The 25,661-nt window shown below is 41.8% G+C and overlaps 67 non-coding genes across 67 annotated transcripts; all 67 read left to right on the forward strand.

The window, feature by feature from the left end:
* Window positions 1-218: 218 nt before the first annotated feature.
* TRNAS-GGA (transfer RNA serine (anticodon GGA)) lies at window positions 219-300 on the forward strand. The gene has a single exon. It is a non-coding gene; the product is annotated as a tRNA-Ser (tRNA).
* Window positions 301-1,166: 866 nt separating this feature from the next.
* On the forward strand, window positions 1,167-1,248 carry TRNAS-AGA (transfer RNA serine (anticodon AGA)). Its single transcript has one exon. It is a non-coding gene; the product is annotated as a tRNA-Ser (tRNA).
* Window positions 1,249-2,904: 1,656 nt separating this feature from the next.
* TRNAS-AGA (transfer RNA serine (anticodon AGA)) lies at window positions 2,905-2,986 on the forward strand. The gene has a single exon. It is a non-coding gene; the product is annotated as a tRNA-Ser (tRNA).
* Window positions 2,987-3,062: 76 nt separating this feature from the next.
* Window positions 3,063-3,144, forward strand: TRNAS-GGA (transfer RNA serine (anticodon GGA)). Its single transcript has one exon. It is a non-coding gene; the product is annotated as a tRNA-Ser (tRNA).
* A 392-nt stretch (window positions 3,145-3,536) lies between these two features.
* TRNAS-AGA (transfer RNA serine (anticodon AGA)) lies at window positions 3,537-3,618 on the forward strand. Its single transcript has one exon. It is a non-coding gene; the product is annotated as a tRNA-Ser (tRNA).
* A 392-nt stretch (window positions 3,619-4,010) lies between these two features.
* On the forward strand, window positions 4,011-4,092 carry TRNAS-AGA (transfer RNA serine (anticodon AGA)). Its single transcript has one exon. It is a non-coding gene; the product is annotated as a tRNA-Ser (tRNA).
* Window positions 4,093-4,320: 228 nt separating this feature from the next.
* On the forward strand, window positions 4,321-4,402 carry TRNAF-AAA (transfer RNA phenylalanine (anticodon AAA)). Its single transcript has one exon. It is a non-coding gene; the product is annotated as a tRNA-Phe (tRNA).
* A 76-nt stretch (window positions 4,403-4,478) lies between these two features.
* On the forward strand, window positions 4,479-4,560 carry TRNAT-AGU (transfer RNA threonine (anticodon AGU)). Its single transcript has one exon. It is a non-coding gene; the product is annotated as a tRNA-Thr (tRNA).
* A 392-nt stretch (window positions 4,561-4,952) lies between these two features.
* On the forward strand, window positions 4,953-5,034 carry TRNAS-AGA (transfer RNA serine (anticodon AGA)). The gene has a single exon. It is a non-coding gene; the product is annotated as a tRNA-Ser (tRNA).
* A 76-nt stretch (window positions 5,035-5,110) lies between these two features.
* On the forward strand, window positions 5,111-5,192 carry TRNAS-AGA (transfer RNA serine (anticodon AGA)). Its single transcript has one exon. It is a non-coding gene; the product is annotated as a tRNA-Ser (tRNA).
* A 392-nt stretch (window positions 5,193-5,584) lies between these two features.
* Window positions 5,585-5,666, forward strand: TRNAS-GGA (transfer RNA serine (anticodon GGA)). Its single transcript has one exon. It is a non-coding gene; the product is annotated as a tRNA-Ser (tRNA).
* A 1,339-nt stretch (window positions 5,667-7,005) lies between these two features.
* Window positions 7,006-7,087, forward strand: TRNAS-AGA (transfer RNA serine (anticodon AGA)). Its single transcript has one exon. It is a non-coding gene; the product is annotated as a tRNA-Ser (tRNA).
* A 70-nt stretch (window positions 7,088-7,157) lies between these two features.
* TRNAS-AGA (transfer RNA serine (anticodon AGA)) lies at window positions 7,158-7,239 on the forward strand. The gene has a single exon. It is a non-coding gene; the product is annotated as a tRNA-Ser (tRNA).
* A 233-nt stretch (window positions 7,240-7,472) lies between these two features.
* Window positions 7,473-7,554, forward strand: TRNAS-AGA (transfer RNA serine (anticodon AGA)). The gene has a single exon. It is a non-coding gene; the product is annotated as a tRNA-Ser (tRNA).
* A 550-nt stretch (window positions 7,555-8,104) lies between these two features.
* TRNAS-AGA (transfer RNA serine (anticodon AGA)) lies at window positions 8,105-8,186 on the forward strand. Its single transcript has one exon. It is a non-coding gene; the product is annotated as a tRNA-Ser (tRNA).
* Window positions 8,187-8,256: 70 nt separating this feature from the next.
* TRNAS-AGA (transfer RNA serine (anticodon AGA)) lies at window positions 8,257-8,338 on the forward strand. The gene has a single exon. It is a non-coding gene; the product is annotated as a tRNA-Ser (tRNA).
* A 234-nt stretch (window positions 8,339-8,572) lies between these two features.
* On the forward strand, window positions 8,573-8,654 carry TRNAS-GGA (transfer RNA serine (anticodon GGA)). Its single transcript has one exon. It is a non-coding gene; the product is annotated as a tRNA-Ser (tRNA).
* A 76-nt stretch (window positions 8,655-8,730) lies between these two features.
* On the forward strand, window positions 8,731-8,812 carry TRNAS-AGA (transfer RNA serine (anticodon AGA)). Its single transcript has one exon. It is a non-coding gene; the product is annotated as a tRNA-Ser (tRNA).
* Window positions 8,813-8,888: 76 nt separating this feature from the next.
* Window positions 8,889-8,970, forward strand: TRNAS-AGA (transfer RNA serine (anticodon AGA)). Its single transcript has one exon. It is a non-coding gene; the product is annotated as a tRNA-Ser (tRNA).
* A 234-nt stretch (window positions 8,971-9,204) lies between these two features.
* On the forward strand, window positions 9,205-9,286 carry TRNAS-AGA (transfer RNA serine (anticodon AGA)). Its single transcript has one exon. It is a non-coding gene; the product is annotated as a tRNA-Ser (tRNA).
* A 550-nt stretch (window positions 9,287-9,836) lies between these two features.
* TRNAS-AGA (transfer RNA serine (anticodon AGA)) lies at window positions 9,837-9,918 on the forward strand. Its single transcript has one exon. It is a non-coding gene; the product is annotated as a tRNA-Ser (tRNA).
* Window positions 9,919-9,994: 76 nt separating this feature from the next.
* Window positions 9,995-10,076, forward strand: TRNAS-GGA (transfer RNA serine (anticodon GGA)). The gene has a single exon. It is a non-coding gene; the product is annotated as a tRNA-Ser (tRNA).
* Window positions 10,077-10,152: 76 nt separating this feature from the next.
* TRNAS-AGA (transfer RNA serine (anticodon AGA)) lies at window positions 10,153-10,234 on the forward strand. The gene has a single exon. It is a non-coding gene; the product is annotated as a tRNA-Ser (tRNA).
* A 76-nt stretch (window positions 10,235-10,310) lies between these two features.
* Window positions 10,311-10,392, forward strand: TRNAS-AGA (transfer RNA serine (anticodon AGA)). The gene has a single exon. It is a non-coding gene; the product is annotated as a tRNA-Ser (tRNA).
* Window positions 10,393-10,468: 76 nt separating this feature from the next.
* Window positions 10,469-10,550, forward strand: TRNAS-AGA (transfer RNA serine (anticodon AGA)). The gene has a single exon. It is a non-coding gene; the product is annotated as a tRNA-Ser (tRNA).
* A 709-nt stretch (window positions 10,551-11,259) lies between these two features.
* TRNAS-AGA (transfer RNA serine (anticodon AGA)) lies at window positions 11,260-11,341 on the forward strand. The gene has a single exon. It is a non-coding gene; the product is annotated as a tRNA-Ser (tRNA).
* Window positions 11,342-11,575: 234 nt separating this feature from the next.
* On the forward strand, window positions 11,576-11,657 carry TRNAS-AGA (transfer RNA serine (anticodon AGA)). Its single transcript has one exon. It is a non-coding gene; the product is annotated as a tRNA-Ser (tRNA).
* Window positions 11,658-11,891: 234 nt separating this feature from the next.
* TRNAS-AGA (transfer RNA serine (anticodon AGA)) lies at window positions 11,892-11,973 on the forward strand. The gene has a single exon. It is a non-coding gene; the product is annotated as a tRNA-Ser (tRNA).
* A 384-nt stretch (window positions 11,974-12,357) lies between these two features.
* Window positions 12,358-12,439, forward strand: TRNAS-CGA (transfer RNA serine (anticodon CGA)). The gene has a single exon. It is a non-coding gene; the product is annotated as a tRNA-Ser (tRNA).
* A 234-nt stretch (window positions 12,440-12,673) lies between these two features.
* Window positions 12,674-12,755, forward strand: TRNAS-CGA (transfer RNA serine (anticodon CGA)). Its single transcript has one exon. It is a non-coding gene; the product is annotated as a tRNA-Ser (tRNA).
* Window positions 12,756-15,415: 2,660 nt separating this feature from the next.
* Window positions 15,416-15,497, forward strand: TRNAS-AGA (transfer RNA serine (anticodon AGA)). Its single transcript has one exon. It is a non-coding gene; the product is annotated as a tRNA-Ser (tRNA).
* Window positions 15,498-15,573: 76 nt separating this feature from the next.
* On the forward strand, window positions 15,574-15,655 carry TRNAS-AGA (transfer RNA serine (anticodon AGA)). Its single transcript has one exon. It is a non-coding gene; the product is annotated as a tRNA-Ser (tRNA).
* A 392-nt stretch (window positions 15,656-16,047) lies between these two features.
* On the forward strand, window positions 16,048-16,129 carry TRNAS-AGA (transfer RNA serine (anticodon AGA)). Its single transcript has one exon. It is a non-coding gene; the product is annotated as a tRNA-Ser (tRNA).
* Window positions 16,130-16,363: 234 nt separating this feature from the next.
* TRNAS-AGA (transfer RNA serine (anticodon AGA)) lies at window positions 16,364-16,445 on the forward strand. Its single transcript has one exon. It is a non-coding gene; the product is annotated as a tRNA-Ser (tRNA).
* A 76-nt stretch (window positions 16,446-16,521) lies between these two features.
* TRNAS-AGA (transfer RNA serine (anticodon AGA)) lies at window positions 16,522-16,603 on the forward strand. Its single transcript has one exon. It is a non-coding gene; the product is annotated as a tRNA-Ser (tRNA).
* A 234-nt stretch (window positions 16,604-16,837) lies between these two features.
* On the forward strand, window positions 16,838-16,919 carry TRNAS-AGA (transfer RNA serine (anticodon AGA)). Its single transcript has one exon. It is a non-coding gene; the product is annotated as a tRNA-Ser (tRNA).
* A 76-nt stretch (window positions 16,920-16,995) lies between these two features.
* Window positions 16,996-17,077, forward strand: TRNAS-AGA (transfer RNA serine (anticodon AGA)). The gene has a single exon. It is a non-coding gene; the product is annotated as a tRNA-Ser (tRNA).
* Window positions 17,078-17,153: 76 nt separating this feature from the next.
* TRNAS-AGA (transfer RNA serine (anticodon AGA)) lies at window positions 17,154-17,235 on the forward strand. Its single transcript has one exon. It is a non-coding gene; the product is annotated as a tRNA-Ser (tRNA).
* Window positions 17,236-17,311: 76 nt separating this feature from the next.
* Window positions 17,312-17,393, forward strand: TRNAS-AGA (transfer RNA serine (anticodon AGA)). Its single transcript has one exon. It is a non-coding gene; the product is annotated as a tRNA-Ser (tRNA).
* A 76-nt stretch (window positions 17,394-17,469) lies between these two features.
* TRNAS-AGA (transfer RNA serine (anticodon AGA)) lies at window positions 17,470-17,551 on the forward strand. The gene has a single exon. It is a non-coding gene; the product is annotated as a tRNA-Ser (tRNA).
* A 76-nt stretch (window positions 17,552-17,627) lies between these two features.
* On the forward strand, window positions 17,628-17,709 carry TRNAS-AGA (transfer RNA serine (anticodon AGA)). The gene has a single exon. It is a non-coding gene; the product is annotated as a tRNA-Ser (tRNA).
* Window positions 17,710-18,101: 392 nt separating this feature from the next.
* TRNAS-AGA (transfer RNA serine (anticodon AGA)) lies at window positions 18,102-18,183 on the forward strand. Its single transcript has one exon. It is a non-coding gene; the product is annotated as a tRNA-Ser (tRNA).
* Window positions 18,184-18,417: 234 nt separating this feature from the next.
* TRNAS-AGA (transfer RNA serine (anticodon AGA)) lies at window positions 18,418-18,499 on the forward strand. Its single transcript has one exon. It is a non-coding gene; the product is annotated as a tRNA-Ser (tRNA).
* Window positions 18,500-18,575: 76 nt separating this feature from the next.
* On the forward strand, window positions 18,576-18,657 carry TRNAS-AGA (transfer RNA serine (anticodon AGA)). Its single transcript has one exon. It is a non-coding gene; the product is annotated as a tRNA-Ser (tRNA).
* A 76-nt stretch (window positions 18,658-18,733) lies between these two features.
* Window positions 18,734-18,815, forward strand: TRNAS-AGA (transfer RNA serine (anticodon AGA)). Its single transcript has one exon. It is a non-coding gene; the product is annotated as a tRNA-Ser (tRNA).
* Window positions 18,816-19,207: 392 nt separating this feature from the next.
* Window positions 19,208-19,289, forward strand: TRNAS-AGA (transfer RNA serine (anticodon AGA)). The gene has a single exon. It is a non-coding gene; the product is annotated as a tRNA-Ser (tRNA).
* Window positions 19,290-19,523: 234 nt separating this feature from the next.
* On the forward strand, window positions 19,524-19,605 carry TRNAS-AGA (transfer RNA serine (anticodon AGA)). Its single transcript has one exon. It is a non-coding gene; the product is annotated as a tRNA-Ser (tRNA).
* Window positions 19,606-19,995: 390 nt separating this feature from the next.
* TRNAS-AGA (transfer RNA serine (anticodon AGA)) lies at window positions 19,996-20,077 on the forward strand. The gene has a single exon. It is a non-coding gene; the product is annotated as a tRNA-Ser (tRNA).
* A 76-nt stretch (window positions 20,078-20,153) lies between these two features.
* Window positions 20,154-20,235, forward strand: TRNAS-AGA (transfer RNA serine (anticodon AGA)). Its single transcript has one exon. It is a non-coding gene; the product is annotated as a tRNA-Ser (tRNA).
* Window positions 20,236-20,935: 700 nt separating this feature from the next.
* TRNAS-AGA (transfer RNA serine (anticodon AGA)) lies at window positions 20,936-21,017 on the forward strand. Its single transcript has one exon. It is a non-coding gene; the product is annotated as a tRNA-Ser (tRNA).
* Window positions 21,018-21,093: 76 nt separating this feature from the next.
* TRNAS-AGA (transfer RNA serine (anticodon AGA)) lies at window positions 21,094-21,175 on the forward strand. Its single transcript has one exon. It is a non-coding gene; the product is annotated as a tRNA-Ser (tRNA).
* A 392-nt stretch (window positions 21,176-21,567) lies between these two features.
* On the forward strand, window positions 21,568-21,649 carry TRNAS-AGA (transfer RNA serine (anticodon AGA)). The gene has a single exon. It is a non-coding gene; the product is annotated as a tRNA-Ser (tRNA).
* A 234-nt stretch (window positions 21,650-21,883) lies between these two features.
* On the forward strand, window positions 21,884-21,965 carry TRNAS-AGA (transfer RNA serine (anticodon AGA)). The gene has a single exon. It is a non-coding gene; the product is annotated as a tRNA-Ser (tRNA).
* Window positions 21,966-22,199: 234 nt separating this feature from the next.
* TRNAS-AGA (transfer RNA serine (anticodon AGA)) lies at window positions 22,200-22,281 on the forward strand. The gene has a single exon. It is a non-coding gene; the product is annotated as a tRNA-Ser (tRNA).
* A 76-nt stretch (window positions 22,282-22,357) lies between these two features.
* TRNAS-AGA (transfer RNA serine (anticodon AGA)) lies at window positions 22,358-22,439 on the forward strand. Its single transcript has one exon. It is a non-coding gene; the product is annotated as a tRNA-Ser (tRNA).
* Window positions 22,440-22,672: 233 nt separating this feature from the next.
* On the forward strand, window positions 22,673-22,754 carry TRNAS-AGA (transfer RNA serine (anticodon AGA)). Its single transcript has one exon. It is a non-coding gene; the product is annotated as a tRNA-Ser (tRNA).
* Window positions 22,755-22,988: 234 nt separating this feature from the next.
* Window positions 22,989-23,070, forward strand: TRNAS-AGA (transfer RNA serine (anticodon AGA)). The gene has a single exon. It is a non-coding gene; the product is annotated as a tRNA-Ser (tRNA).
* A 392-nt stretch (window positions 23,071-23,462) lies between these two features.
* TRNAS-AGA (transfer RNA serine (anticodon AGA)) lies at window positions 23,463-23,544 on the forward strand. Its single transcript has one exon. It is a non-coding gene; the product is annotated as a tRNA-Ser (tRNA).
* Window positions 23,545-23,620: 76 nt separating this feature from the next.
* TRNAS-AGA (transfer RNA serine (anticodon AGA)) lies at window positions 23,621-23,702 on the forward strand. The gene has a single exon. It is a non-coding gene; the product is annotated as a tRNA-Ser (tRNA).
* Window positions 23,703-23,778: 76 nt separating this feature from the next.
* TRNAS-AGA (transfer RNA serine (anticodon AGA)) lies at window positions 23,779-23,860 on the forward strand. Its single transcript has one exon. It is a non-coding gene; the product is annotated as a tRNA-Ser (tRNA).
* Window positions 23,861-23,936: 76 nt separating this feature from the next.
* TRNAS-AGA (transfer RNA serine (anticodon AGA)) lies at window positions 23,937-24,018 on the forward strand. The gene has a single exon. It is a non-coding gene; the product is annotated as a tRNA-Ser (tRNA).
* A 234-nt stretch (window positions 24,019-24,252) lies between these two features.
* TRNAS-AGA (transfer RNA serine (anticodon AGA)) lies at window positions 24,253-24,334 on the forward strand. Its single transcript has one exon. It is a non-coding gene; the product is annotated as a tRNA-Ser (tRNA).
* A 392-nt stretch (window positions 24,335-24,726) lies between these two features.
* TRNAS-AGA (transfer RNA serine (anticodon AGA)) lies at window positions 24,727-24,808 on the forward strand. The gene has a single exon. It is a non-coding gene; the product is annotated as a tRNA-Ser (tRNA).
* Window positions 24,809-24,884: 76 nt separating this feature from the next.
* TRNAS-AGA (transfer RNA serine (anticodon AGA)) lies at window positions 24,885-24,966 on the forward strand. Its single transcript has one exon. It is a non-coding gene; the product is annotated as a tRNA-Ser (tRNA).
* A 76-nt stretch (window positions 24,967-25,042) lies between these two features.
* TRNAS-AGA (transfer RNA serine (anticodon AGA)) lies at window positions 25,043-25,124 on the forward strand. Its single transcript has one exon. It is a non-coding gene; the product is annotated as a tRNA-Ser (tRNA).
* A 234-nt stretch (window positions 25,125-25,358) lies between these two features.
* TRNAS-AGA (transfer RNA serine (anticodon AGA)) lies at window positions 25,359-25,440 on the forward strand. Its single transcript has one exon. It is a non-coding gene; the product is annotated as a tRNA-Ser (tRNA).
* Window positions 25,441-25,516: 76 nt separating this feature from the next.
* TRNAS-AGA (transfer RNA serine (anticodon AGA)) lies at window positions 25,517-25,598 on the forward strand. The gene has a single exon. It is a non-coding gene; the product is annotated as a tRNA-Ser (tRNA).
* The last annotated feature ends 63 nt before the right edge of the window (window positions 25,599-25,661 follow it).

The raw sequence follows: 25,661 nt of genomic DNA on the forward strand, positions 1-25,661 counted from the left end.
CCGTTTTTATGAACGCCAAATATTTCAATTTAAAAGTTCTCATATTAAGGTTAATATCAAGCAGTCGTGGCCGAGTGGTTAAGGCGACAGCCTAGAAATCTGTTGGGATCTTCCAGCGCAAGTTCCAATCCTGCCGAATGCGGATTTAGCATTTAATGGCGTTTTGATGAACGCCAAATATTTTAATTTAAAAGTTCTCATATTTAGGTCAATATCAAGCAGACGTGGCCGAGTGGTTAAGGCGACAGACTGGAAATCTGTTGGGATCTTCCAGCGCAAGTTCCAATCCTGCCGACTGCGGATTTAACATTTAATGGCGTTTTTATGAACGCCAAATATTTCAATTTAAAAGTTCTCATATTTAGGTCAATATCAAGTAGACGTGGCCGAGTGGTTAAGGAGACAGACTAGAAATCTGTTGGGATCTTCTTGCGGAGGTTCGAATCCTGCCGACTGCGGATATAACATTTAATGGCGTTTTTATGAACGTCAAATATTTCAATTTAAAAGTTCTCATATTAAGGTTAATATCAAGCAGTCGTGGCCGAGTGGTTAAGGCGACAGCCTAGAACTCTTTTGGGATCTTCCCGCGCAAGTTCGAATCCTGCCGACTGCGGATTTAACATTTAATGGCGTTTTTATGAACGCCAAATATTTCAATTTAAAAGTTCTCATATTTAGGTCAATATCAAGCAGACGTGGCCGAGTGGTTAAGGCGACAGACTAGAAATCTGTTAGGATCTTCCCGTGCAGGTTCGAATCCTGCCGACTGCGGATATAACATTTAATGGCGTTTTTATGAACGCCAAATATTTCAATTTAAAAGTTCTCATATTTAGGAAAATATCAAGCTGTCGAGGCCGAGTGGTTAAGGCGACAGACCAGAAATCTGTTGGGATCTTCCCGTGCAGGTTCGAATCCTGCCGACTGCGGATTTAACATTTAATGGCGTTTTTATGAACGCCAAATATTTCAATTTAAAAGTTCTCATATTTAGGAAATTATCAAGCTGTCGTGGCCGAGTGGTTATGGCGACAGACCAGAAATCTGTTGGGATCTTCCCGCGCAGGTTCGAATCCTGGCGACTGCGGATATAAAATTTAATGGCGTTTTTATGAACGCCAAATCTTTCAATTTAAAAGTTCTCATATTTAGGCTAATAACAAGCAGTCGTGGCCGAGTGGTTAAGGCGACAGACTAGAAATCTGTTGGGATCTTCCTGCGCAGGTTCGAATCCGGCCGACTGCGGCTATAACATTTAATGCCGTTTTTATGAACGCCAAATATTTCAATTTAAAAGTTCTCATATTAAGGTTAATATCAAGCAGTCGTGGCCGAGTGGTTAAGGCGACAGCCTAGACATCTGTTGGGATCTTCCAGCGCAAGTTCCAATCCTGCCGACTGCGGATTTAGCATTTAATGGCGTTTATATGTACGTCAAATATTAGAATTTAAAAATTCTCGAATTTAGAACAATATCAAGCAGTCGTGGCCGTGTGGTTAAGGCGACAGACTTGAAAACTGTTGGGATTTTCCCGCGCAGGTTCGAATCCTGCCGACTGCCGATGTAACATTTAATGGCATTTTTATGAACGTCAAATATTTCAATTTAAAAGTTCTCATATTTAGGACAATATCAAGCTGTCGTGGCCGAGTGGTTAAGACGACAGACTAGAAATCTGTTAGGATCTTCCCGTGCAGGTTCGAATCCTGGCGACTGCGGATATAAAATTTAATGGCGTTTTTATGAACGTCAAATATTTCAATTTAAAAGTTCTCATATTTAGGACAATATCAAGCTGTCGTGGCCGAGTGGTTAAGACGACAGACTAGAAATCTGTTGGGATCTTCCTGCGCAGGTTCGAATCCGGCCGACTGCGGCTATAACATTTAATGCCGTTTTTATGAACGCCAAATATTTCAATTTAAAAGTTCTCATATTAAGGTTAATATCAAGCAGTCGTGGCCGAGTGGTTAAGGCGACAGCCTAGACATCTGTTGGGATCTTCCAGCGCAAGTTCCAATCCTGCCGACTGCGGATTTAGCATTTAATGGCGTTTTTATGAACGCCAAATATTTCAATTTAAAAGTTCTCATATTTAGGTCAATATCAAGCAGACGTGGCTGAGTGGTTTAGGCGACAGACTGGAAATCTGTTGGGATCTTCCAGCGAAAGTTCCAATCCTGCCGACTGCGGATTTAACATTTAATTGCGTTTTTATGAACGCCAAATATTTCAATTTAAAAGTTCTCATATTTAGGTCAATATCAAGCAGACGTGGCCGAGTGGTTAAGGCGACAGACTAGAAATCTGTTGGGATCTTCCCGCGGAGGTTCGAATCCTGCCGACTGCGGATATAACATTTAATGGCGTTTTTATGAACGCCAATTATTTCAATTTTAAAGTTCTCATATTTAGGTCAATATCAAGCAGACGTGGCCGAGTGGTTAAGGCGACAGACTAGAAATCTGTTGGGATCTTCCCGCGGAGTCTCGAATCCTGCCGACTGCGGATATAACATTTAATGGCGTTTTTATGAACGCCAAATATTTCAATTTAAAAGTTCTCATATTAAGGTTAATATCAAGCAGTCGTGGCCGAGTGGTTAAGGCGACAGCCTAGAACTCTTTTGGGATCTTCCCACGCAAGTTCGAATCCTTTCGACTGCGGATTTAACATTTAATGGCGTTTTTATGAACGCCAAATATTTCAATTTAAAAGCTCTCATATTTAGGTCAATATCAAGCAGACGTGGCCGAGTGGTTAAGGCGACAGACTAGAAATCTGTTAGGATCTTCCCGTGCAGGTTCGAATCCTGCCGACTGCGGATATAATATTTAATGGCGTTTTTATGAACGCCAAATATTTCAATTTAAAAGTTCTCATATTTAGGAAAATACCAAGCTGTCGTGGCCGAGTGGTTAAGGCGACAGACCAGAAATCTGTTGGGATCTTCCCGCGCAGGTTCGATTCCTGCCGACTGCGGATATTTCATATAATGGCGTTTATATGTACGTCAAATATTAGAATTTAAAAGTTATCATATTTAATTCAATAACTAACAATCGTGGCCGAGTGGTTAAGGCGACAGGCTGGAAATCTGTTGGGATATTCCCGCGCGGGTTCGAATCCTGCCGACTGCGGATATAACATTTAATGGCGTATTTATGAACGCCAAATATTTCAATTTAAAAGTTCTCATATTAAGGTTAATATCAAGCAGTCGTGGACAAGTGGTTAAGGCGACAGCCTAGAACTCTTTTGGGATCTTCCCGCGCAAGTTCGAATCCTGCCGACTGCGGATTTAACATTTAATGGCGTTTTTATGAACGCCAAATATTTCAAATTAAAAGTTCTCATATTTAGGTCAATATCAAGCAGACGTGCCCGAGTGGTTAAGGCGACAGACTAGAAATCTGTTAGGATCTTCCCGTGCAGGTTCGAATCCTGCCGACTGCGGATATAACATTTAATGGCGTTTTTATGAACGCCAAATATTTAAATTTAAAAGTTCTCATATTTAGGAAATTATCAAGCTGTCGTGGCCGAGTGGTTAAGGCGACAGACCAGAAATCTGTTGGGATCTTCCCGCGCAGGTTCGAATCCTGCCGACTGCGGATATAACATTTAATGGCGTTTATATGTACGTCAAATATTAGAATTTAAAAATTCTCGAATTTAGAACAAAATCAAGCAGTCGTGGCCGTGTGGTTAAGGCGACAGACTTGAAAACTGTTGGGATTTTCCCGCGCAGGTTCGAATCCTGCCGACTGCGGATATAACATTTAATGGCATTTTTATGAACGTCAAATATTTCAATTTAAAAGTTCTCATATTTAGGACAATATCAAGCTGTCGTGGCCAAGTGGTTAAGACGACAGACTAGAAATCTGTTGGGATCTTCCCGCGCAGGTTCGAATCCTGGCGACTGCGGATATAAAATTTAATGGCGTTTTTATGAACGTCAAATCTTTCAATTTAAAAGTTCTCATATTTAGGCTAATAACAAGCAGTCGTGGCCGAGTGGTTAAGGCGACAGACTAGAAATCTGTTGGGATCTTCCCGCGCAGGTTCGAATCCTGCCGACTGCGGATATAACATTTAATGGCGTTTTTATGAACGCCAAATATTTCAATTTAAAAGTTCTCATATTTAGGTCAATATCAAGCAGTCATGACCGAGTGGTTAAGGCGACAGACTAGAAATCTGTTGGGATCTTCCTGCGCAGGTTCGAATCCTGCCGACTGCGGATATAACATTCAATGGCGTTTATATGTACGTCAAATATTAGAATTTAAAAATTCTCGAATTTAGGACCATCAGTCGTGGCCGAGTGGTTAAGGCGACAGACTAAAAATCTGTTGGGATCTTCCCGCGCAGGGTCGAATCCTGCCGACCGCGGATGTAACATTTAATGGCGTTTTTATGAACGCCAAATATTTCAATTTAAAAGTTCTCATATTTAGGACAATATCAAGCTGTCGTGGCCGAGTGGTTAAGGTGACAGACTAGTAATCTGTTGGGATCTTCCCGCGCGGGTTCGAATCCTGCCGACTGCGGATTTAACATTTAATGGCGTTTTTATGAAAGCCAAATATTTCAATTTAAAAGTTCTCATATTTAGGTCATTATCAAGCAGACGTGGCCGAGTGGTTAAGGCGACAGACTAGAAATCTGTTGGGATCTTCCCGCACGGTCTCGAATCCTGCCGACTGCGGATATAACATTTAATGGCGTTTTTATGAACGTCAAATATTTCAATTTAAAAGTTCTCATATTTAGGACAATATCAAGCTGTCGTGGCCGAGTGGTTAAGACGACAGACTAGAAATCTGTTGGGATCTTCCCGCGCAGGTTCGAATCCTGGCGACTGCGGATATAAAACTTAATGGCGTTTTTATGAACGCCAAATCTTTCAATTTAAAAGTTCTCATATTTAGGCTAATAACAAGCAGTCGTGGCCGAGTGGTTAAGGCGACAGACTAGAAATCTGTTGGGATCTTCCCGCGCAGGTTCGAATCCTGCCGACTGCAGATATACCATTTAATGGCGTTTTTATGAACGCCAAATATTTCAATTTAAAAGTTCTCATATTTAGGTCAATATCAAGCAGTCGTGACCGAGTGGTTAAGGCGACAGACTAGAAATCTGTTGGGATCTTCCCGCGCAGGTTCAAATCCTGCCGACTGCAGATATAACATTAAATGGCGTTTATATGTACGTCAAATATTAGAATTTAAAAATTCTCGAATTTAGAACAATATCAAGCAGTCGTGGCCGAGTGGGTAAGACGACAGACTAGAAATATGTTGGGATCTTCCCGCGCAGGTTCGATTCCTGCCGACTGCGGATATAACATTTAATGGCGTTTATATGTACGTCAAATATTAGAATTTAAAAATTCTCGAATTTAGAACAATATCAAGCAGTCGTGGCCGAGTGGTTAAGACGACAGACTAGAAATATGTTGGGATCTTCCCGCGCAGGTTCGAATCCTGCCGACTTCGGATAAAACATTTAATGGCGTTTATACGTACGTCAAATATCAGAATTTAAAAGTTATCATATTTAGGTCAATAACTAACAATCGTGGCCGAGTGGTTAAGGCGACAGGCTGGAAATCTGTTGGGATATTCCCGCGCGGATTCGAATCCTGCCGACTGCGGATATAACATTTAATGGCGTTTTTATGAACGCCAAATATTTCAATTTAAAAGTTCTCATATTAAGGTTAATATCAAGCAGTCGTGGCCGAGTGGTTAAGGCGACAGCCTAGAAATCTTTTGGGATCTTCCCGCGCAAGTTCGAATCCTGCCGACTGCGGATTTAACATTTAATGGCGTTTTTATGAACGCCAAATATTTCAATTTAAAAGTTCTCATATTTAGGTAAATATCAAGCAGACGTGGCCGAGTGGTTAAGGCGACAGACTAGAAATCTGTTAGGATCTTCCCGTGCAGGTTCGAATCCTGCCGACTGCGGATATAACATTTGATGGCGTTTTTATGAACGCCAAATATTTAAATTTAAAAGTTCTCATATTTAGGAAATTATCAAGCTGTCGTGGCCGAGTGGTTAAGGCGACAGACCGGAAATTTGTTGGGATCTTCCCGCGCAGGTTTGAATGTTGCCGATTGCGGATATAACATTTAATGGCGTTTATACGTACGTCAAATATCAGAATTTAAAGTTATCATATTTAGGTTAACAACTAAAAATCGTGGCCGAGTGGTTAAGGCGACAGGCTGGAAATCTGTTGGGATATTCCCGCTTAAGTTCGAATCCTGCCGACTGCGGATATAACATTAAATGGCGTTTTTATGTACGTCAAATATAAGAATTTAAAAATTCTCGAATTTAGGACAATATCAAGCAGTCGTGGCCGAGTGGTTAAGACGACAGACTAGAATTTTGTTGGGATCTTCCCGCGCAGGTTCGAATCTTGCCTACTGCGGATATAACATTTAATGGCGTTTATATGTACGTCAAATATCAGAATTTAAAAATTCTCGAATTTAGGACAATATCAAGCAGTCGTGGCCGAGTGGTTAAGGCGACAGCCTAGAAATATGTTGGGATCTTCCCGCGCAAGTTCGAATCCTGCCGACTGCGGATTTAACATTTAATGGCGTTTTTATGAACGTCAAATATTTCAATTTAAAAGTTCTCATATTTAGGTCAATATCAAGCAGACGTGGCCGAGTGGTTAAGGCGACAGACTAGAAATCTGTTGGGATCTTCCCGCGGAGGTTCGAATCCTGCCGACTGCGGATTTAACATTTAATGGCGTTTTTATGAACGCCAAATATTTCAATTTAAAAGTTCTCATATTTAGGTCAATATCAAGCAGACGTGGCCGAGTGGTTAAGGCGACAGACTAGAAATCTGTTAGGATCTTCCCGTGCAGGTTTGAATCCTGCCGACTGCGGATATAACATTTAATGGCGTTTTTATGAACGCCAAATATTTCAATTTAAAAGTTCTCATATTTAGGAAAATATTAAGCTGTCGTGGCCGAGTGGTTAAGGCGACAGACCAGAAATCTGTTGGGATCTTCCCGCGCAGGTTCGAATCCTGCCGACTGCGGATATAACATTTAATGCCGTTTATATGTACGTCAAATATTAGAATTTAAAAATTCTCGAATTTAGAACAATCAGTCGTGGCCGAGTGGTTAAGGCGACAGACTAGAAATCTGTTGGGATCTTCCCGCACAGGTTCGAATCCTGCCGACTGCGGATATAACATTTAATGGCGTTTTTATGAACGCCAAATATTTCAATTTGAAAGTTCTCATATTAAGGTTAATATCAAGCAGTCGTGGCCGAGTGGTTAAGGCGACAGCCTAGAACTCTGTTGGGATCTTCCCGCGCAAGTTCGAATCTGCCGACTGCGGATTTAACATTTAATGGCGTTTATATGTATGTCAAATATTAGAATTTAAAGATTCTCGAATCTAGAACAATATCAAGCAGTCATGGCCGAGTGGTTAAGGCGACAGACTAGAAATCTGTTGGGATCTTCCCGCGCAGGATCGAATCCTGCCGACTGCGGATATAACATTTAATGGCGTTTTTATGAACGCCAAATATTTCCATTTAAAAGTTATCATATTTAGGTCAATATTAAGCAGTAGTGGCCGAGTGGTTAAGGCGACAGACTAGAAATCTGTTGGGATCTTCCTGCGCAGGTTCAAATCCGGCCGACTGCGGATATAACATTAAATGGCGTTTTTATGAACGCCAAATATTTCAATTTAAAAGTTATCATATTTAGGTCAATATTAAGCAGTAGTGGCCGAGTGGTTAAGGCGACAGACTAGAAATTTGTTGGGATCTTCCTGCGCAGGTTCAAATCCGGCCGACTGCGGATATAACATTTAATGGCGTTTTTATGAACGCCAAATATTTCAATTTAAAAGTTATCATATTTAGGTCAATATCAAGCAGTCGTGGCCGAGTGGTTTAGGCGACAGCCTAGAACTCTGTTGGGATCTTCCCGCGCTAGTTCGAATCCTGCCGACTGCGTATATAACATTTAATGGCGTTTTTATGAACGCCAAATATTTCCATTTAAAAGTTATCATATTTAGGAAAATATTAAGCTGTCGTGGCCGAGTGGTTAAGGCGACAGACCAGAAATCTGTTGGGATCTTCCCGCGCAGGTTCGAATCCTGCCGACTGCGGATATAACATTTAATGCCGTTTATATGTACGTCAAATATTAGAATTTAAAAATTCTCGAATTTAGAACAATCAGTCGTGGCCGAGTGGTTAAGGCGACAGACTAGAAATCTGTTGGGATCTTCCCGCGCAGGTTCGAATCCTGCCGACTGCGGATATAACATTTAATGGCGTTTATATGTACGTCAAATATTAGAATTTAAAAATTCTCGAATTTAGGACAATATCAAGCAGTCGTGGCCGAGTGGTTAAGACGACAGACTAGAAATATGTTGGGATCTTCCCGCGCAGGTTCGAATCCTGCCAACTGCGGATATAACATTTAATGGCGTTTATACGTACGTCAAATATCAGAATTTAAAAGTTATCATATTTAGATCAATAACTAACAATCGTGGCCGAGTGGTTAAGGCGACAGGCTGGAAATCTGTTGGGATCTTCCCGCGCAAGTTCGAATCCTGCCGACTGCGGATATAATATTTAATGGCGTTTTTATGTACGTCAAATATTAGAATTTAAAAATTCTCGAAATTAGGACAATATCAAGCAGTCGTGGCCGAGTGGTTAAGGCGACAGACTAGAAAACTGTTGGGATTTTCCCGCGCGGGTTCGAATCCTGCCGACTGCGGATATAACATTTAATGGCATTTTTATGAACGTCAAATATTTCAATTTAAAAGTTCTCATATTTAGGTCAATATCAAGCAGTCGTGGCCGAGTGGTTAAGGCGACAGACTAGAAATCTGTTGGGATCTTCCCGCACAGGTTCGAATCCTGCCGACTGCGGATATAACATTTAATGGCGTTTTTATGAACGCCAAATATTTCAATTTGAAAGTTCTCATATTAAGGTTAATATCAAGCAGTCGTGGCCGAGTGGTTAAGGCGACAGCCTAGAACTCTGTTGGGATCTTCCCGCGCAAGTTCGAATCCTGCCGACTGCGGATTTAACATTTAATGGCGTTTATATGTATGTCAAATATTAGAATTTAAAGATTCTCGAATCTAGAACAATATCAAGCAGTCATGGCCGAGTGGTTAAGGCGACAGACTAGAAATCTGTTGGGATCTTCCCGCGCAGGATCGAATCCTGCCGACTGCGGATATAACATTTAATGGCGTTTTTATGAACGCCAAATATTTCCATTTAAAAGTTATCATATTTAGGTCAATATTAAGCAGTAGTGGCCGAGTGGTTAAGGCGACAGACTAGAAATCTGTTGGGATCTTCCTGCGCAGGTTCAAATCCGGCCGACTGCGGATATAACATTAAATGGCGTTTTTATGACCGCCAAATATTTCAATTTAAAAGTTATCATATTTAGGTCAATATTAAGCAGACGTGGCCGAGTGGTTAAGGCGACAGACTAGAAATCTGTTAGGATCTTCCCGTGCAGGTTTGAATCCTGCCGACTGCGGATATAAGATTTAATGGCGTTTTTATGAACGCCAAATATTTCAATTTAAAAGTTCTCATATTTAGGAAAATATTAAGCTGTCGTGGCCGAGTGGTTAAGGCGACAGACCAGAAATCTGTTGGGATCTTCCCGCGCCGGTTCGAATCCTGCCGACTGCGGATATAAAATTTAATGGCGTTTATATGTACGTCAAATATTAGAATTTAAAAATTCTCGAATTTAGAACAATATCAAGCAGTCGTGGCCGAGTGGTTAAGGCGACAGACTAGAAATCTGTTGGGATCTTCCCGCGCAGGTTCGAATCCTGCCGACTGCGGAAATAACATTTAATGGCGTTTAAATGTACGTCAAATATTAGAATTTAAAAGTTATCAAATTTAGGTCAATAACTAACAATCGTGGCCGAGTGGTTAAGGCGACAGGCTGGAAATCTGTTGGGATCTTCCCGCGCAAGTTCGAATCCTGCCGACTGCGGATATAACATTTAATGGCGTTTTTATGTACGTCAAATATTAGAATTTAAAAATTCTCGAATTTAGGACAATATCAAGCAGTCGTGGCCGAGTGGTTAAGGCGACAGACTAGAAAACTGTTGGGATTTTCCCGCGCGGGTTCGAATCCTGCCGACTGCGGATATAACATTTAATGGCATTTTTATGAACGTCAAATATTTCAATTTAAAAGTTCTCATATTTAGGTCAATATCAAGCAGTCGTGGCCGAGTGGTTAAGGCGACAGACTAGAAATCTGTTGGGATCTTCCCGCGCAGGTTCGAATCCTGCCGACTGCGGATATAACATTTAATGGCGTTTATATGTACGTCAAATATTAGAATTTAAAAATTCTCGAATTTAGAACAATATCAAGCAGTCGTGGCCGAGTGGTTAAGACGACAGACTAGAAATATGTTGGGATCTTCCCGCGCAGGTTCGAATCCTGCCGACTGCGGATATAACATTTAATGGCGTTTATATGTACGTCAAATATCAGAATTTAAAAATTTCTCGAATTTAGGACAATATCAAGCAGTCGTGGCCGAGTGGTTAAGGCGGCAGACTAGAAATCTGTTGGGATCTTCCTGCGCAGGTTCGAATCCCCCCGACTGCGGATATAACATTTAATGGCGTTTTTATGAACGCCAAATATTTCAATTTAAAAGTTCTCATATTTAGGTCCATAACAGGCAGTCGTGGCCGAGTGATTTAGGCGACAGACTTGATATCTGTTGGGATATTCCCGCGCAGGTTTGAATCCCGTCGAATGCGGACATAACCTTAAATGGCGTTAATATGTACGTCAAATATTAGAATTTAAAAATTCTCGAATTTAGGACAATATCAAGCAGTCGTCGCCGAGTGGTTAATGCGACGGACTAGAAATCTGTTGGGATCTTCCCGCGCAGGTTCGAATCCTGCAGACTGTGGATATAACATTTAATGGCGTTTTTATGAACGCCAAATATTTCAATTTAAAAGTTCTCATATTTAGGACAATATCAAGCTGTCATGGCCGAGTGGTTAAGGCGACAGACTAGAAATCTGTTGAGATCTTCCCGCGCAGGTTCGAATCCTGCCGACTGCGGATATAACATTTAATGGCGTTTTTATGAACGTCAAATATTTCAATTTAAAAGTTCTCATATTTAGGACAATATCAAGCTGTCGTGGCCGAGTGGTTAAGGCGACAGACTAGAAATCTGTTGGGATCTTACCGCGCAGGTTCGAATCCTGCCGACTGCGGATATAACATTTAATGGCGTTTTTATGAACGCCAAATATTTCAATTTAAAAGTTTTCATATTTAGGTCAATATCAAGCAGTCGTGGCCGAGTGGTTAAGGCGACAGACTAGAAAACTGTTGGGATTTTCCCGCGCAGGGTCGAATCCTGCCGACTGCGGATATAACATTTAATGGCGTTTTTATGAACGCCAAATATTTCAATTTAAAAGTTATCATATTTAGGTCAATATCAAGCAGTCGTGGCCGAGTGGTTAAGGCGACAAACTAGAAATCTGTTGGGATCTTCCCGCGCAGGTTCGAATCCTGCCGACTGCGGATATAACATTTAATGGCGTTTTTATGAACGCCAAATATTTCCATTTAAAAGTTCTCATATTTAGGTCAATAACAAGCAGTCGCGGCCGAGTGGTTAAGGCGACAGGCCTGAAATCTGTTGGGTTCTTCCCGCGCAGCTTCGAATCCTGTCGTTGGCGGACATAACATTTAATGGCGCTTATATGTACGTCAAATATTTCAATTAAAAAGTTCTCATATTTAGGACAATATCAAGCTGTCGTGGCCGAGTGGTTAAGGCGACAGACTAGAAACCTGTTGGGATCTTACCGCGCAGGTTCGAATCCTGCCGACTGCGGATGTAGCATTTAATGGCGTTTTTATGAACGCCAAATATTTAAATTTTAAAGTTCTCAAATTTAGGTCATTAACAAGCAGTCGTGGCCGAGTGGTTAAGGCGAAGGACTTGAAATCTGTTGGGATTTTCCCGCGCAGGTTCGAATCCTGTCGACTGCGGACATAGCATTAAATGGCATTTATAAGAACGTCAAATATTTAAATTTAATAGTTCTCAAATTTAGGTCATTAACAAGCAGTCGTGGCCGAGTGGTTAAGGCGACAGACTTGAAATCTGTTGGGATCTTCCAACGCAGGTTTGAACCCTGTCGGCAGCGGACATAGCATTTAATGGCGATAATAAGAACATTTAAATTTAAAATTATCTAATTTAGGTCCTTAACAAGCAGTCGTGGCCGAGTGGTTAAGGCGACAGACTCGAAATCTGTTGGGATCTTCCCGCGCAGGTTCGAATCCTGTCGACTGCGGACAAACCATTGAATGGCATTTATAAGAACGTCAAATATTTAAATTTAATAGTTCTCAAATTTAGGGCAATAAAAAGCAGTCGAGGCCGAGTGGTTAAGGCGACAGAATCGAAATCTGTTGGGATCTTCCCGCGCAGGCTCGAATCCTGTCGACTGTGGACATAGCATTAAATGGCATTTATAAGAACGTCAAATATTTAAATTTAATATTGCTCAAATTTAGGTCAATAACAAGCAGTCGTGGCCCAGTAGTTAAGGCGACAGACTCGAAATCTGTTGGGAACTTCCCGCGCAGGTTCGAATCCTGTCGACTGCGGACATAGCATTAAATGGCACTCATAAGAACGTCAAATATTTAAATTTAATATTTCTCAAATTAAGGTCATTAACAAGCAGTCGTGGCCGAGTGGTTAAGGCGACAGACTTGAAATCTGTTTAGATCTTCCCGCGCAGGTTCGAATACTGTCGACTAGGGACATAGCATAAAATGGCTTTTATATGAACATCAAATATTTAAATTTTAAAGTTCTCAAATTTAGGTCATTAACAAGCAGTAGTGGCCGAGTGGTTAAGGCGAAGGACTTGAAATCTGTTGGGATTTTCCCGCGCAGGTTCGAATCCTGTCGACTGCGGACATAGCATTAAATGGCATTTATAAGAACGTCAAATATTTAAATTTAATAGTTCTCAAACAAGCAGTCGTGGCCGAGTGGTTAAGGCGACAGACGGAGTTGCGTTTGAGTTCTCGGAGAGTGCGGGTCGTTTGATTTTGCTCTCCGTGTTTCGTCGCGCTAAGCCTTAGCTGGCTTTTTGCCTGTTTATTTTTGCTATCTGTTATTTTTCGTTAATTTAATTTAATAGTTGTTCATTTTTTGATCTCGTTACCCCTCCTGGGTGTTTCTACCCAGGATGGAAGCTCTAAAACGGTCTGTTTTTATCGATTTTAAGCGGAATCTTCCAAGTTTTGACGTTGTTTCTACGGCCGTTATTGCGAATTTTGGATTGGATTGTGTTTCTTCTCTCGTTGCCTGTGATGAGGGTGTTTATATTCTAACGCTGAAGAATGTAGCCGATGTCGTTGGCGTAATCGACTCTGGGTTCGATCTCAATGGTGAGGTTTATGAAATATCAAGCGTTTCCGCGAAGACGGTGAATGTCGCCTTTTATGATCTGCCGGAATTCGTGACGGATGAGTCAGTTTTGTCGAAGCTTACATCCCTTGGCTGCGAAATTAAAGGAAAAATTGTCTGGCATAAAAAATCTTCGTTTTATTGTGGATTACGTACTGTGTGGGTTACTTTACCTGAAGGGCTGTCTTCGCTCCCTTATCGCTTACGGGTCGCCGATGCTCTCGGTCGGGAGAAGTTTTACGCTGTGAAGCATGATTCCCAAATCAAGGTGTGTAACAAATGTTATTCTACCGATCATATATATCGTCAGTGTCCGGAGTTCAAGTGTTTCAAGTGCCAGACGCAGGGCCATGTTATCCGGGACTGTCCTCTATGGCCCCGGCAGGTGCCCCGCGATTTCGAAGTGGCGTCAGGCGGTGGTGATGACGGTGAAGCGATGGTCGTCGACCCTGCCTCAGTTGTTATTCCTCTAGGTTCTACGGTCCGGGCCGGTGGCGGGGAATCTTCAGTCGTCGGTGACGGTGTCAAGTCTGATCCACGTCGGGGTGCTAAGCATTCGATGTCGTCTAGTGATGGTGATGTTGGTAAGGAGCTGTCTTCTTCTTCTGGCTCTGCTACGAAAGTTCAAAGGGTTCCCGTTGCGATGCGTCTGTACCCTTTCAAGGGTCATCGCCGGCCTGAGTGGTGGCCTAAGGAGGTTGCTTGGCCGCCATCTTCGGAGAACGAATATTTTGCTCGGGTGTGTCGGTATCAGGGTCAGCCGGTTACCAGTCCTCTGTATAGGGACTTTGTGATCCCGGATGATTACGGTTTCAAGGTATAAGCTATGGCCAAACGGATGCGTATTCTATGACTGTATTGTAATATTTTCTATGTTATGTCGACCATCATTCTTTGTTTTTTATTTCCAATACGAGTGTTTTCAATTATTTATGTATTTTCCATGCTGTGCGATTTAAATAGTTGCTTAGTTTCGTTTATTCATACTTAACATATAATGCAATGATTCATCGTTTAAGATTTTTCCTATTATTTTTTGAGGTGTCGTACGACCTACTTATTTGTTTTCTGTTATTTATTCATTATCTTTATGTATCTTTCAGTTGCTTTTTTTCGAGACAGATTTGTTATTTTTTCCTCGGGCGTTTTTTTCTTTATCACTTATGTTATATGTTGCTTTTCGCGTCTTTATATAATACACGCGTACTGTATTTTTTAATGACATAATTAAAAAAAAAAAAAAAGGCGACAGACTAGAAAACTGTTGGTATTTTCCCGGGCAGGTTCGAATCCTGCCGACTGCGGATATAACATTTAATGGCGTTTTTATGAAAGCCAAATATTTCAATTTAAAAGTTCTCATATTTAGGTCAATATCAAGCAGTCGTGGCCGAGTGGTTAAGGCGACAAACTAGAAATCTGTTGGGATCTTCCCGCGCAGGTTCGAATCCTGCAGACTGTGGATATAACATTTAATGGCGTTTTTATGAACGCCAAATATTTCAATTTAAAAGTTCTCATATTAAGGACAATATCAAGCTGTCATGGCCGAGTGGTTAAGGCGACAGACTAGAAATCTGTTGAGATCTTCCCGCGCAGGTTCGAATCCTGCCGACTGCGGATATAACATTTAATGGCGGTTAAATGTACGTCAAATATTAGAATTTAAAAATTCTCGAATTTAGAACCATATCAAGCAGTCGTGGTTAAGGCGACAGGCTAGAAATCTGTTGGGTTCTTCCCGCGCAGGTTCGAATCCTGCCGACTGCGGATCAAACATTTAATGGCGTTTTTATGAACGCCAAATATTTCAATTTAAAAGTTCTCATATTTAGGACAATATCAAGCTGTCGTGGCCGAGTGGTTAAGGCGACAGACTAGAAATCTGTTGGGATCTTCCCGCGCAGGTTCGAATCCTGCCGACTGCGGATCAAACATTTAATGGCGTTTTTATGAACGCCAAATCTTTCAATTTAAAAGTTCTCGAATTTAGGACAATATCAAGCTGTCGTGGCTGAGTGGTTAAGGCGACAGACTAGAAATCTGTTGGGATCTTCCCGCGCAGGTTCGAATCCTGCCGACTGCGGATATAACATTTAATGGCGTTTTTATGAACGCCAAATATTTCAATTTAAAAGTTCTCATATTTAGGTCAATAACAGGCAGTCGTGGCAGAGTGGTTTAGGCGACAGACTTGATTTCTGTTGGGATATTCCCGCGCAGGTTCGAATCCCGTGGAATGCGGACATAACCTTTAATGGCGTTAATATGTACGTCAAATATTAGAATTTAAAAATTCTCGAATTTAGGACAATATCAAGCAGTCGTCGCCGAGTGGTTAATGCGACGGACTAGAAATCTGTTGGGATCTTCCCGCGCAGGTTCGAATCCTGCAGACTGTGGATATAACATTTAATGGCGTTTTTATGAACGCCAAATATTTCAATTTAAAAGTTCTCATATTTAGGTCAATATCAAGCAGTCGTGGCCGAGTGGTTAAGGCGACAAACTAGAAATCTGTTGGGATCTTCCCGCGCAGGTTCGAATCCTGCCGACTGCGGATATAACATTTAATGGCGTTTTTATGAACGCCAAATATTTCCATTTAAAAGTTCTCATATTTAGGTCAACAACAAGCAGTCGTGGCCGAGTGGTTAAGGCGACAGGCTAGAAATCTGTTGGGTTCTTCCCGCGCAGGTTCGAATCCTGTCGTTGGCGGACATAACATTTAATGGCGCTTATATGTACGTCAAATATTCGAATTTAAAAATTCTCGAATTTAGGACAATATCAAGCGGTCGTCGCTGAGTGGTTAAGGCGACAGACCAGAAATCTGTTGGGGTCTTCCCGCGCAGGTTCGAATCCTGCCGACTGCGGATCAAACATTTAATGGCGTTTTTATGAACGCCAAATCTTTCAATTTAAAAGTTCTCGAATTTAGGACAATATCAAGCTGTCGTGGCCGAGTGGTTGAGGCGACAGACTAGAAATCTGTTGGGATCTTCCCGCGCAGGTTCGAATCCTGCCGACTGCGGAAATAACATTTAATGGGGTTTAAATGTACGTCAAATATTAGAATTTAAAAATTCTCGAATTTAGAACAATATCAAGTAGTCGTGGCCGAGTGGTTAAGACGACAGAATAGAAATATGTTGGGATCTTCAAGCGCAGGTTTGAATCCTGCAGACTGCGGATATAACATTTAATGGCGTTTATATGTACGTCAAATATCAGAATTTAAAAATTCTCGAATTTAGGACAATATTAAGCAGTCGTGGCCGAGTGGTTAAGGTGACAGACTAGAAATCTGCTGGGATCTTCCCTCGCAGGTTCGAATCCTGCCGACTGCGGAAATAACATTTAATGGCGTTTTTATGTACGTCAAATATTAGAATTTAAAAATTCTCGAATTTAGGACAATATCAAGCAGTCGTGGCCGAGTGGTTAAGGCGACAGACTAGAAAACTGTTGGTATTTTCCCGGGCAGGTTCGAATCCTGCCGACTGCGGATATAACATTTAATGGCGTTTTTATGAAAGCCAAATATTTCAATTTAAAAGTTCTCATATTTAGGTCAATATCAAGCAGTCGTGGCCGAGTGGTTAAGGCGACAAACTAGAAATCTGTTGGGATCTTCCCGCGCAGGTTCGAATCTTGCCGACTGCGGATATAACATTTAATGGCGTTTTTATGAACGCCAAATATTTCCATTTAAAAGTTCTCGAATTTAGGACAATATCAAGCTGTCGTGGCCGAGTGGTTAAGGCGACAGACTAGAAATCTGTTGGGATCTTCCCGCGCAGGTTCGAATCCTGCCGACTGCGGATATAACATTTAATGGCGTTTTTATGAACGTCAAATATTTCAATTTAAAAGTTCTCATATTTAGGACAATATCAAGCTGTCGTGGCCGAGTGGTTAAGGCGACAGACTAGAAATCTTTTGGGATCTTCCCGCGCAGGTTCGAATCCTGCCGACTGCGGATCAAACATTTAATGGCGTTTTTTTGAAGGCCAAATCTTTCAATTTAAAAGTTCTCGAATTTAGGACAATATCAAGCTGTCGTGGCCGAGTGGTTAAGGCGACAGACTAGAAATCTGTTGGGATCTTCCCGCGCAGGTTCGAATCCTGCCGACTGCGGATATAACATTTAATGGCGTTTTTATGAACGCCAAATATTTCAATTTAAAAGTTCTCATATTTAGGTCAATAACAGGCAGTCGTGGCAGAGTGGTTTAGGCGACAGACTTGATTTCTGTTGGGATATTCCCGCGCAGGTTCGAATCCCGTGGAATGCGGACATAACCTTTAATGGCGTTAATATGTACGTCAAATATTAGAATTTAAAAATTCTCGAATTTAGGACAATATCAAGCAGTCGTCGCCGAGTGGTTAATGCGACGGACTAGAAATCTGTTGGGATCTTCCCGCGCAGGTTCGAATCCTGCAGACTGTGGATATAACATTTAATGGCGTTTTTATGAACGCCAAATATTTCAATTTAAAAGTTCTCATATTTGGGACAATATCAAGCTGTCATGGCCGAGTGGTTAAGGCGACAGACTAGAAATCTGTTGGGATCTTCCCGCGCAGGTTCGAATCCTGCCGACTGCGGATATAACATTTAATGGCGTTTTTATGAACGTCAAATATTTCAATTTAAAAGTTCTCATATTTAGGAAAATAGCAAGCTGTCGTGGGCGAGTGGTTAAGGCGACAGACTAGAAATCTGTTGGGATCTTACCACGCTGGTTCGAATCCTGCCGACTGCGGATATAACATTTAATGGCGTTTTTATGAACGCCAAATATTTCAATTTAAAAGTTATCATATTTAGGTCAATATCAAGCAGTCGTGGCCGAGTGGTTAAGGCGACAGACTAGAAATCTGTTGGGATCTTCCCGCGCAGGTTCGAATCCTGCCGACTGCGGAAATAACATTTAATGGCGGTTAAATGTACGTCAAATATTAGAATTTAAAAATTCTCGAATTTAGAACCATATCAAGCAGTCGTGGCCGAGTGGTTAAGGCGACAGGCTAGAAATCTGTTGGGTTCTTCCCGCGCAGGTTCGAATCCTACCGACTGCGGATCAAACATTTAATGGCGTTTTTATGAACGCCAAATATTTCAATTTAAAAGTTCTCATATTTAGGACAATATCAAGCTGTCGTGGCCGAGTGGTTAAGGCGACAGATTAGAAATCAGTTGGGATCTTCCCGCGCAGGTTCGAATCCTGCCGACTGCGGATCAAACGTTTAATGGCGTTTTTATGAACGCCAAATCTTTCAATTTAAAAGTTCTCATATCTTGGTCAATAACAGGCAGTCGTGGCAGAGTGGTTTAGGCGACAGACTTGATTTCTGTTGGGATATTCCCGCGCAGGTTCGAATCCCGTCGAATGCGGACATAACCTTTAATGGCGTTAATATGTACGTCAAATATTAGAATTTAAAAATTCTCGAATTTAGGACAATATCAAGCAGTCGTAGCCGAGTGGTTAATGCGACGGACTAGAAATCTGTTGGGATCTTCCCGCGCAGGTTCGAATCCTGCAGACTGTGGATATAACATTTAATGGCGTTTTTATGAACGCCAAATATTTCAATTTAAAAGTTCTCATATTTAGGACAATATCAAGCTGTCATGGCCGAGTGGTTAAGGCGACAGACTAGAAATCTGTTGAGATCTTCCCGCGCAGGTTCGAATCCTGCTGACTGCGGATATAACATTTAATGGCGTTTTTATGAACGTCAAATATTTCAATTTAAAAGTTCTCATATTTAGGAAAATAGCAAGCTGTCGTGGGCGAGTGGTTAAGGCGACAGACTAGAAATCTGTTGGGATCTTACCGCGCAGGTTCGAATCCTGCCGACTGCGGATATAACATTTAATGGCGTTTTTATGAACGCCAAATATTTCAATTTAAAAGTTCTCATATTTAGGTCAATATCAAGCAGTCGTGGCCGAGTGGTTAAGGCGACAGACTAGAAATCTGTTGGGAACTTCCCGCGCAGGTTCGAATCCTGCCGACTGCGGAAATAACATTTAATGGCGGTTAAATGTACGTCAAATATTAGAATTTAAGAATTCTCGAATTTAGAACAATATCAAGCAGTCGTGGCCGAGTGGTTAAGGCGACAGGCTAGAAATCTGTTGGGTTCTTCCCGCGCAGGTTCGAATCCTGTCGTTGGCGGACATAACATTTAATGGCGCTTACATGTACGTCAAATATTAGAATTTAAAAATTCTCGAATTTAGGACAATATCAAGCGGTCGTCGCCGAGTCGTTAAGGCGACAGACCAGAAATCTGTTGGGGTCTTCCCGCGCAGGTTCGAATCCTGCCGACTGCGGATATAACATTTAATGGCGTTTTTATGAACGCCAAATCTTTCAATTTAAAATCTCGAATTTAGGACAATATCAAGCTGTTGTGGTCGAGTGGTTAAGGCGACAGACTAGAAATCTGTTGGGATCTTCCCGCGCAGGTTCGAATCCTGCCGACTGCGGATCAAACATTTAATGGCGTTTTTATGAACGCCAAATCTTTCAATTTAAAAGTTCTCGAATTTAGGACAATATCAAGCTGTCGTGGCCGAGTGGTTAAGACGACAGACTAGAAATCTGTTGGGATCTTCCCGCGCAGGTTCGAATCCTGCCGACTGCGGATATAACATTTAATGGCGTTTTTATGAACGCCAAATATTTCAATTTAAAAGTTCTCATATTTAGGTCAATAACAGGCAGTCGTGGCAGAGTGGTTTAGGCGACAGACTTGATTTCTGTTGGGATATTCCCGCGCAGGTTCGAATCCCGTCGAATGCGGACATAACCTTTAATGGCGTTAATATGTACGTCAAATATTAGAATTTAAAAATTCTCGAATTTAGGACAATATCAAGCAGTCGTCGCCGAGTGGTTAATGCGACGGACTAGAAATCTGTTGGGATCTTCCCGCGCAGGTTCGAATCCTGCAGACTGTGGATATAACATTTAATGGCGTTTTTATGAACGCCAAATATTTCAATTTAAAAGTTCTCATATTAAGGACAATATCAAGCTGTCATGGCCGAGTGGTTAAGGCGACAGACTAGAAATCTGTTGAGATCTTCCCGCGCAGGTTCGAATCCTGCCGACTGCGGATATAACATTTAATGGCGGTTAAATGTACGTCAAATATTAGAATTTAAAAATTCTCGAATTTAGAACCATATCAAGCAGTCGTGGTTAAGGCGACAGGCTAGAAATCTGTTGGGTTCTTCCCGCGCAGGTTCGAATCCTGCCGACTGCGGATCAAACATTTAATGGCGTTTTTATGAACGCCAAATATTTCAATTTAAAAGTTCTCATATTTAGGACAATATCAAGCTGTCGTGGCCGAGTGGTTAAGGCGACAGACTAGAAATCTGTTGGGATCTTCCCGCGCAGGTTCGAATCCTGCCGACTGCGGATCAAACATTTAATGGCGTTTTTATGAACGCCAAATCTTTCAATTTAAAAGTTCTCGAATTTAGGACAATATCAAGCTGTCGTGGCTGAGTGGTTAAGGCGACAGACTAGAAATCTGTTGGGATCTTCCCGCGCAGGTTCGAATCCTGCCGACTGCGGATATAACATTTAATGGCGTTTTTATGAACGCCAAATATTTCAATTTAAAAGTTCTCATATTTAGGTCAATAACAGGCAGTCGTGGCAGAGTGGTTTAGGCGACAGTCTTGATTTCTGTTGGGATATTCCCGCGCAGGTTCGAATCCCGTCGAATGCGGACATAACCTTTAATGGCGTTAATATGTACGTCAAATATTAGAATTTAAAAATTCTCGAATTTAGGACAATATCAAGCAGTCGTCGCCGAGTGGTTAATGCGACGGACTAGAAATCTGTTGGGATCTTCCCGCGCAGGTTCGAATCCTGCAGACTGTGGATATAACATTTAATGGCGTTTTTATGAACGCCAAATATTTCAATTTAAAAGTTCTCATATTTAGGACAATATCAAGCTGTCATGGCCGAGTGGTTAAGGCGACAGACTAGAAATCTGTTGAGATCTTTCCGCGCAGGTTCGAATCCTGCTGACTGCGGATATAACATTTAATGGCGTTTTTATGAACGTCAAATATTTCAATTTAAAAGTTCTCATATTTAGGAAAATAGCAAGCTGTCGTGGGCGAGTGGTTAAGGCGACAGACTAGAAATCTGTTGGGATCTTACCGCGCAGGTTCGAATCCTGCCGACTGCGGATATAACATTTTATGGCGTTTTTATGAACGCCAAATATTTCAATTTAAAAGTTATCATATTTAGGTCAATATCAAGCAGTCGTGGCCGAGTGGTTAAGGCGACAGACTAGAAATATGTTGGGATCTTCCCGCGCAGGTTCGAATCCTGCCGACTGCGGAAAAAACATTTAATGGCGGTTAAATGTACGTCAAATATTAGAATTTAAAAATTCTCGAATTTAGAACAATATCAAGCAGTCGTGGCCGAGTGGTTAAGGCGACAGGCTAGAAATCTGTTGGGTTCTTCCCGCGCAGGTTCGAATCCTGTCGTTGGCGGACATAACATTTAATGGCGCTTATATGTACGTCAAATATTAGAATTTAAAAATTCTCGAATTTAGGACAATATCAAGCGGTCGTCGCCGAGTGGTTAAGGCGACAGACCAGAAATCTGTTGGGGTCTTCCCGCGCAGGTTCGAATCCTGCCGACTGCGGATCAAACATTTAATGGCGTTTTTATGAACGCCAAATCTTTCAATTTAAAAGTTCTCATATTTAGGTCAATATCAAGCAGTCGTGGCCGAGTGGTTAAGGCGACAGACTAGAAATCTGTTGGGATCTTCCCGCGCAGGTTTGAATCCTGCCGACTGCGGATATAACATTTAATGGCGTTTATATGTACGTCAAATATCAGAATTTAAAAATTCTCGAATTTAGGACAATATCAAGCAGTCGTGGCCGAGTGGTTAAGGCGACAGACTGAAATCTGTTGGGATCTTCCCGCGCAGGTTCGAATCCTGCCGACTGCGGATATAACATTTAATGGCGTTTTTATGTACGTCAAATATTAGAATTTAAAAATTCTCGAATTTAGGACAATATCAAGCAGTCGTGGCCGAGTGGTTAAGGCGACAGACTAGAAAACTGTTGGGATTTTCCCGCGCAGGTTCGAATCCTGCCGACTGCGGATATAACATTTAATGGCGTTTTTATGAACGCCAAATATTTCCATTTAAAAGTTCTCATATTTAGGTCAATAACAAGCAGTCGTGGCCGAGTGGTTAAGGCGACAGGCTAGAAATCTGTTGGGTTCTTCCCGCGCAGGTTCGAATCCTGTCGTTGGCGGACATAACATTTAATGGCGCTTATATGTACGTCAAATATGAGAATTTAAAAATTCTCGAATTTAGGACAATATCATGCGGTCGTCGCCGAGTGGTAAAGGCGACAGACCAGAAATCTGTTGGGGTCTTCCCGCGCAGGTTCGAATCCTGCCGACTGCGGATCAAACATTTAATGGCGTTTTTATGAACGCCAAATCTTTCAATTTAAAAGTTCTCGAATTTAGGACAATATCAAGCAGTCGTGGGCGAGTAGTTAAGACGACAGACTAGAAATATGTTGGGATCTTCCCGCGCAGGTTCGAATCCTGCCGACTGCGGATATAACATTTAATGGCGTTTTTATGAACGCCAAATATTTCCATTTAAAAGTTCTCATATTTAGGTCAATAACAAGCAGTCGTGGCCGAGTGGTTAAGGCGACAGGCTAGAAATCTGTTGGGTTCTTCCCGTGCAGGTTCGAATCCTGTCGTTGGCGGACATAACATTTAATGGCGTTTATATGTACGTCAAATATTAGAATTTAAAAATGCTCGAATTTAGGACAATATCATGCGGTCGTCGCCAAGTGGTAAAGGCGACAGACCAGAAATCTGTTGGGGTCTTCCCGCGCAGGTTCGAATCCTGCCGACTGCGGATATAACATTTAATGGCGTTTTTATGAACGCCAAATATTTCCATTTAAAAGTTCTCATATTTAGGTCAATAACAAGCAGTCGTGGCCGAGTGGTTAAGGCGACAGGCTAGAAATCTGTTGGGTTCTTCCCGCGCAGGTTTGAATCCTGCCGACTGCGGACATAACATTTAATGGCGTTTATATGTACGTCAAATATTAGAATTTAAAAATTCTCGAATTTAGGACAATATCAAGCAGTCGTGGCCGAGTGGTTAAGGCGACAGACTAGAAATCTGCTGGGATCTTCCCGCGCAGGTTCGAATCCTGCCGACTGCGGATATAACATTTAATGGCGTTTTTATGTACGTCAAATATTAGAATTTAAAAATTCTCGAATTTTGGACAATATCAAGCAGTCGTGGCCGAGTGGTTAAGGCGACAGACTAGAAAACTGTTGGGATTTTCCCGCGCAGGTTCGAATCCTGCCGACTGCGGATATAACATTTAATGGCGTTTTTATGAACGCCAAATATTTCCATTTAAAAGTTCTCATATTTAGGTCAATAACAAGCAGTCGTGGCCGAGTGGTTAAGGCGACAGGCTAGAAATCTGTTGGGTTCTTCCCGCGCAGGTTCGAATCCTGTCGTTGGCGGACATAACATTTAATGGCGCTTATATGTACGTCAAATATGAGAATTTAAAAATTCTCGAATTTAGGACAATATCATGCGGTCGTCGCCGAGTGGTAAAGGCGACAGACCAGAAATCTGTTGGGGTCTTCCCGCGCAGGTTCGAATCCTGCCGACTGCGGATCAAACATTTAATGGCGTTTTTATGAACGCCAAATCTTTCAATTTAAAAGTTCTCGAATTTAGGACAATATCAAGCAGTCGTGGGCGAGTAGTTAAGACGACAGACTAGAAATATGTTGGGATCTTCCCGCGCAGGTTCGAATCCTGCCGACTGCGGATATAACATTTAATGGCGTTTTTATGAACGCCAAATATTTCCATTTAAAAGTTCTCATATTTAGGTCAATAACAAGCAGTCGTGGCCGAGTGGTTAAGGCGACAGGCTAGAAATCTGTTGGGTTCTTCCCGCGCAGGTTCGAATCCTGTCGTTGGCGGACATAACATTTAATGGCGTTTATATGTACGTCAAATATTAGAATTTAAAAATGCTCGAATTTAGGACAATATCATGCGGTCGTCGCCAAGTGGTAAAGGCGACAGACCAGAAATCTGTTGGGGTCTTCCCGCGCAGGTTCGAATCCTGCCGACTGCGGATATAACATTTAATGGCGTTTTTATGAACGCCAAATATTTCCATTTAAAAGTTCTCATATTTAGGTCAATAACAAGCAGTCGTGGCCGAGTGGTTAAGGCGACAGGCTAGAAATCTGTTGGGTTCTTCCCGCGCAGGTTTGAATCCTGCCGACTGCGGACATAACATTTAATGGCGTTTATATGTACGTCAAATATTAGAATTTAAAAATTCTCGAATTTAGGACAATATCAAGCAGTCGTGGCCGAGTGGTTAAGGCGACAGACTAGAAATCTGCTGGGATCTTCCCGCGCAGGTTCGAATCCTGCCGACTGCGGATATAACATTTAATGGCGTTTTTATGTACGTCAAATATTAGAATTTAAAAATTCTCGAATTTAGGACAATATTAAGCAGTCGTGGCCGAGTGGTTGAGCCGACAGACTAGAAAACTGTTGGTATTTTCCCGGGCAGGTTCCAATCCTGCCGACTGCGGATATAACATTTAATGGCGTTTTTATGAAAGCCAAATATTTCAATTTAAAAGTTCTCATATTTAGGTCAATATTAAGCAGTCGTGGCCGAGTGGTTAAGGCGACAAACTAGAAATCTGTTGGGATCTTCCCGCGCAGGTTCGAATCCTGCCGACTGCGGATATAACATTTAATGGCGTTTTTATGAACGCCAAATATTTCCATTTAAAAGTTCTCGAATTTAGGACAATATCAAGCTGTCGTGGCCGAGTGGTTAAGGCGACAGACTAGAAATCTGTTGGGATCTTCCCGCGCAGGTTCGAATCCTGCCGACTGCGGATATAACATTTAATGGCGTTTTTATGAACGTCAAATATTTCAATTTAAAAGTTCTCATATTT

Source organism: Leiobunum rupestre, chromosome 1 (genome assembly GCF_980474605.1).
Source record: "Leiobunum rupestre chromosome 1, qqLeiRupe1.1.hap1, whole genome shotgun sequence".
Lineage (NCBI taxonomy): Eukaryota > Metazoa > Arthropoda > Arachnida > Opiliones > Sclerosomatidae > Leiobunum > Leiobunum rupestre.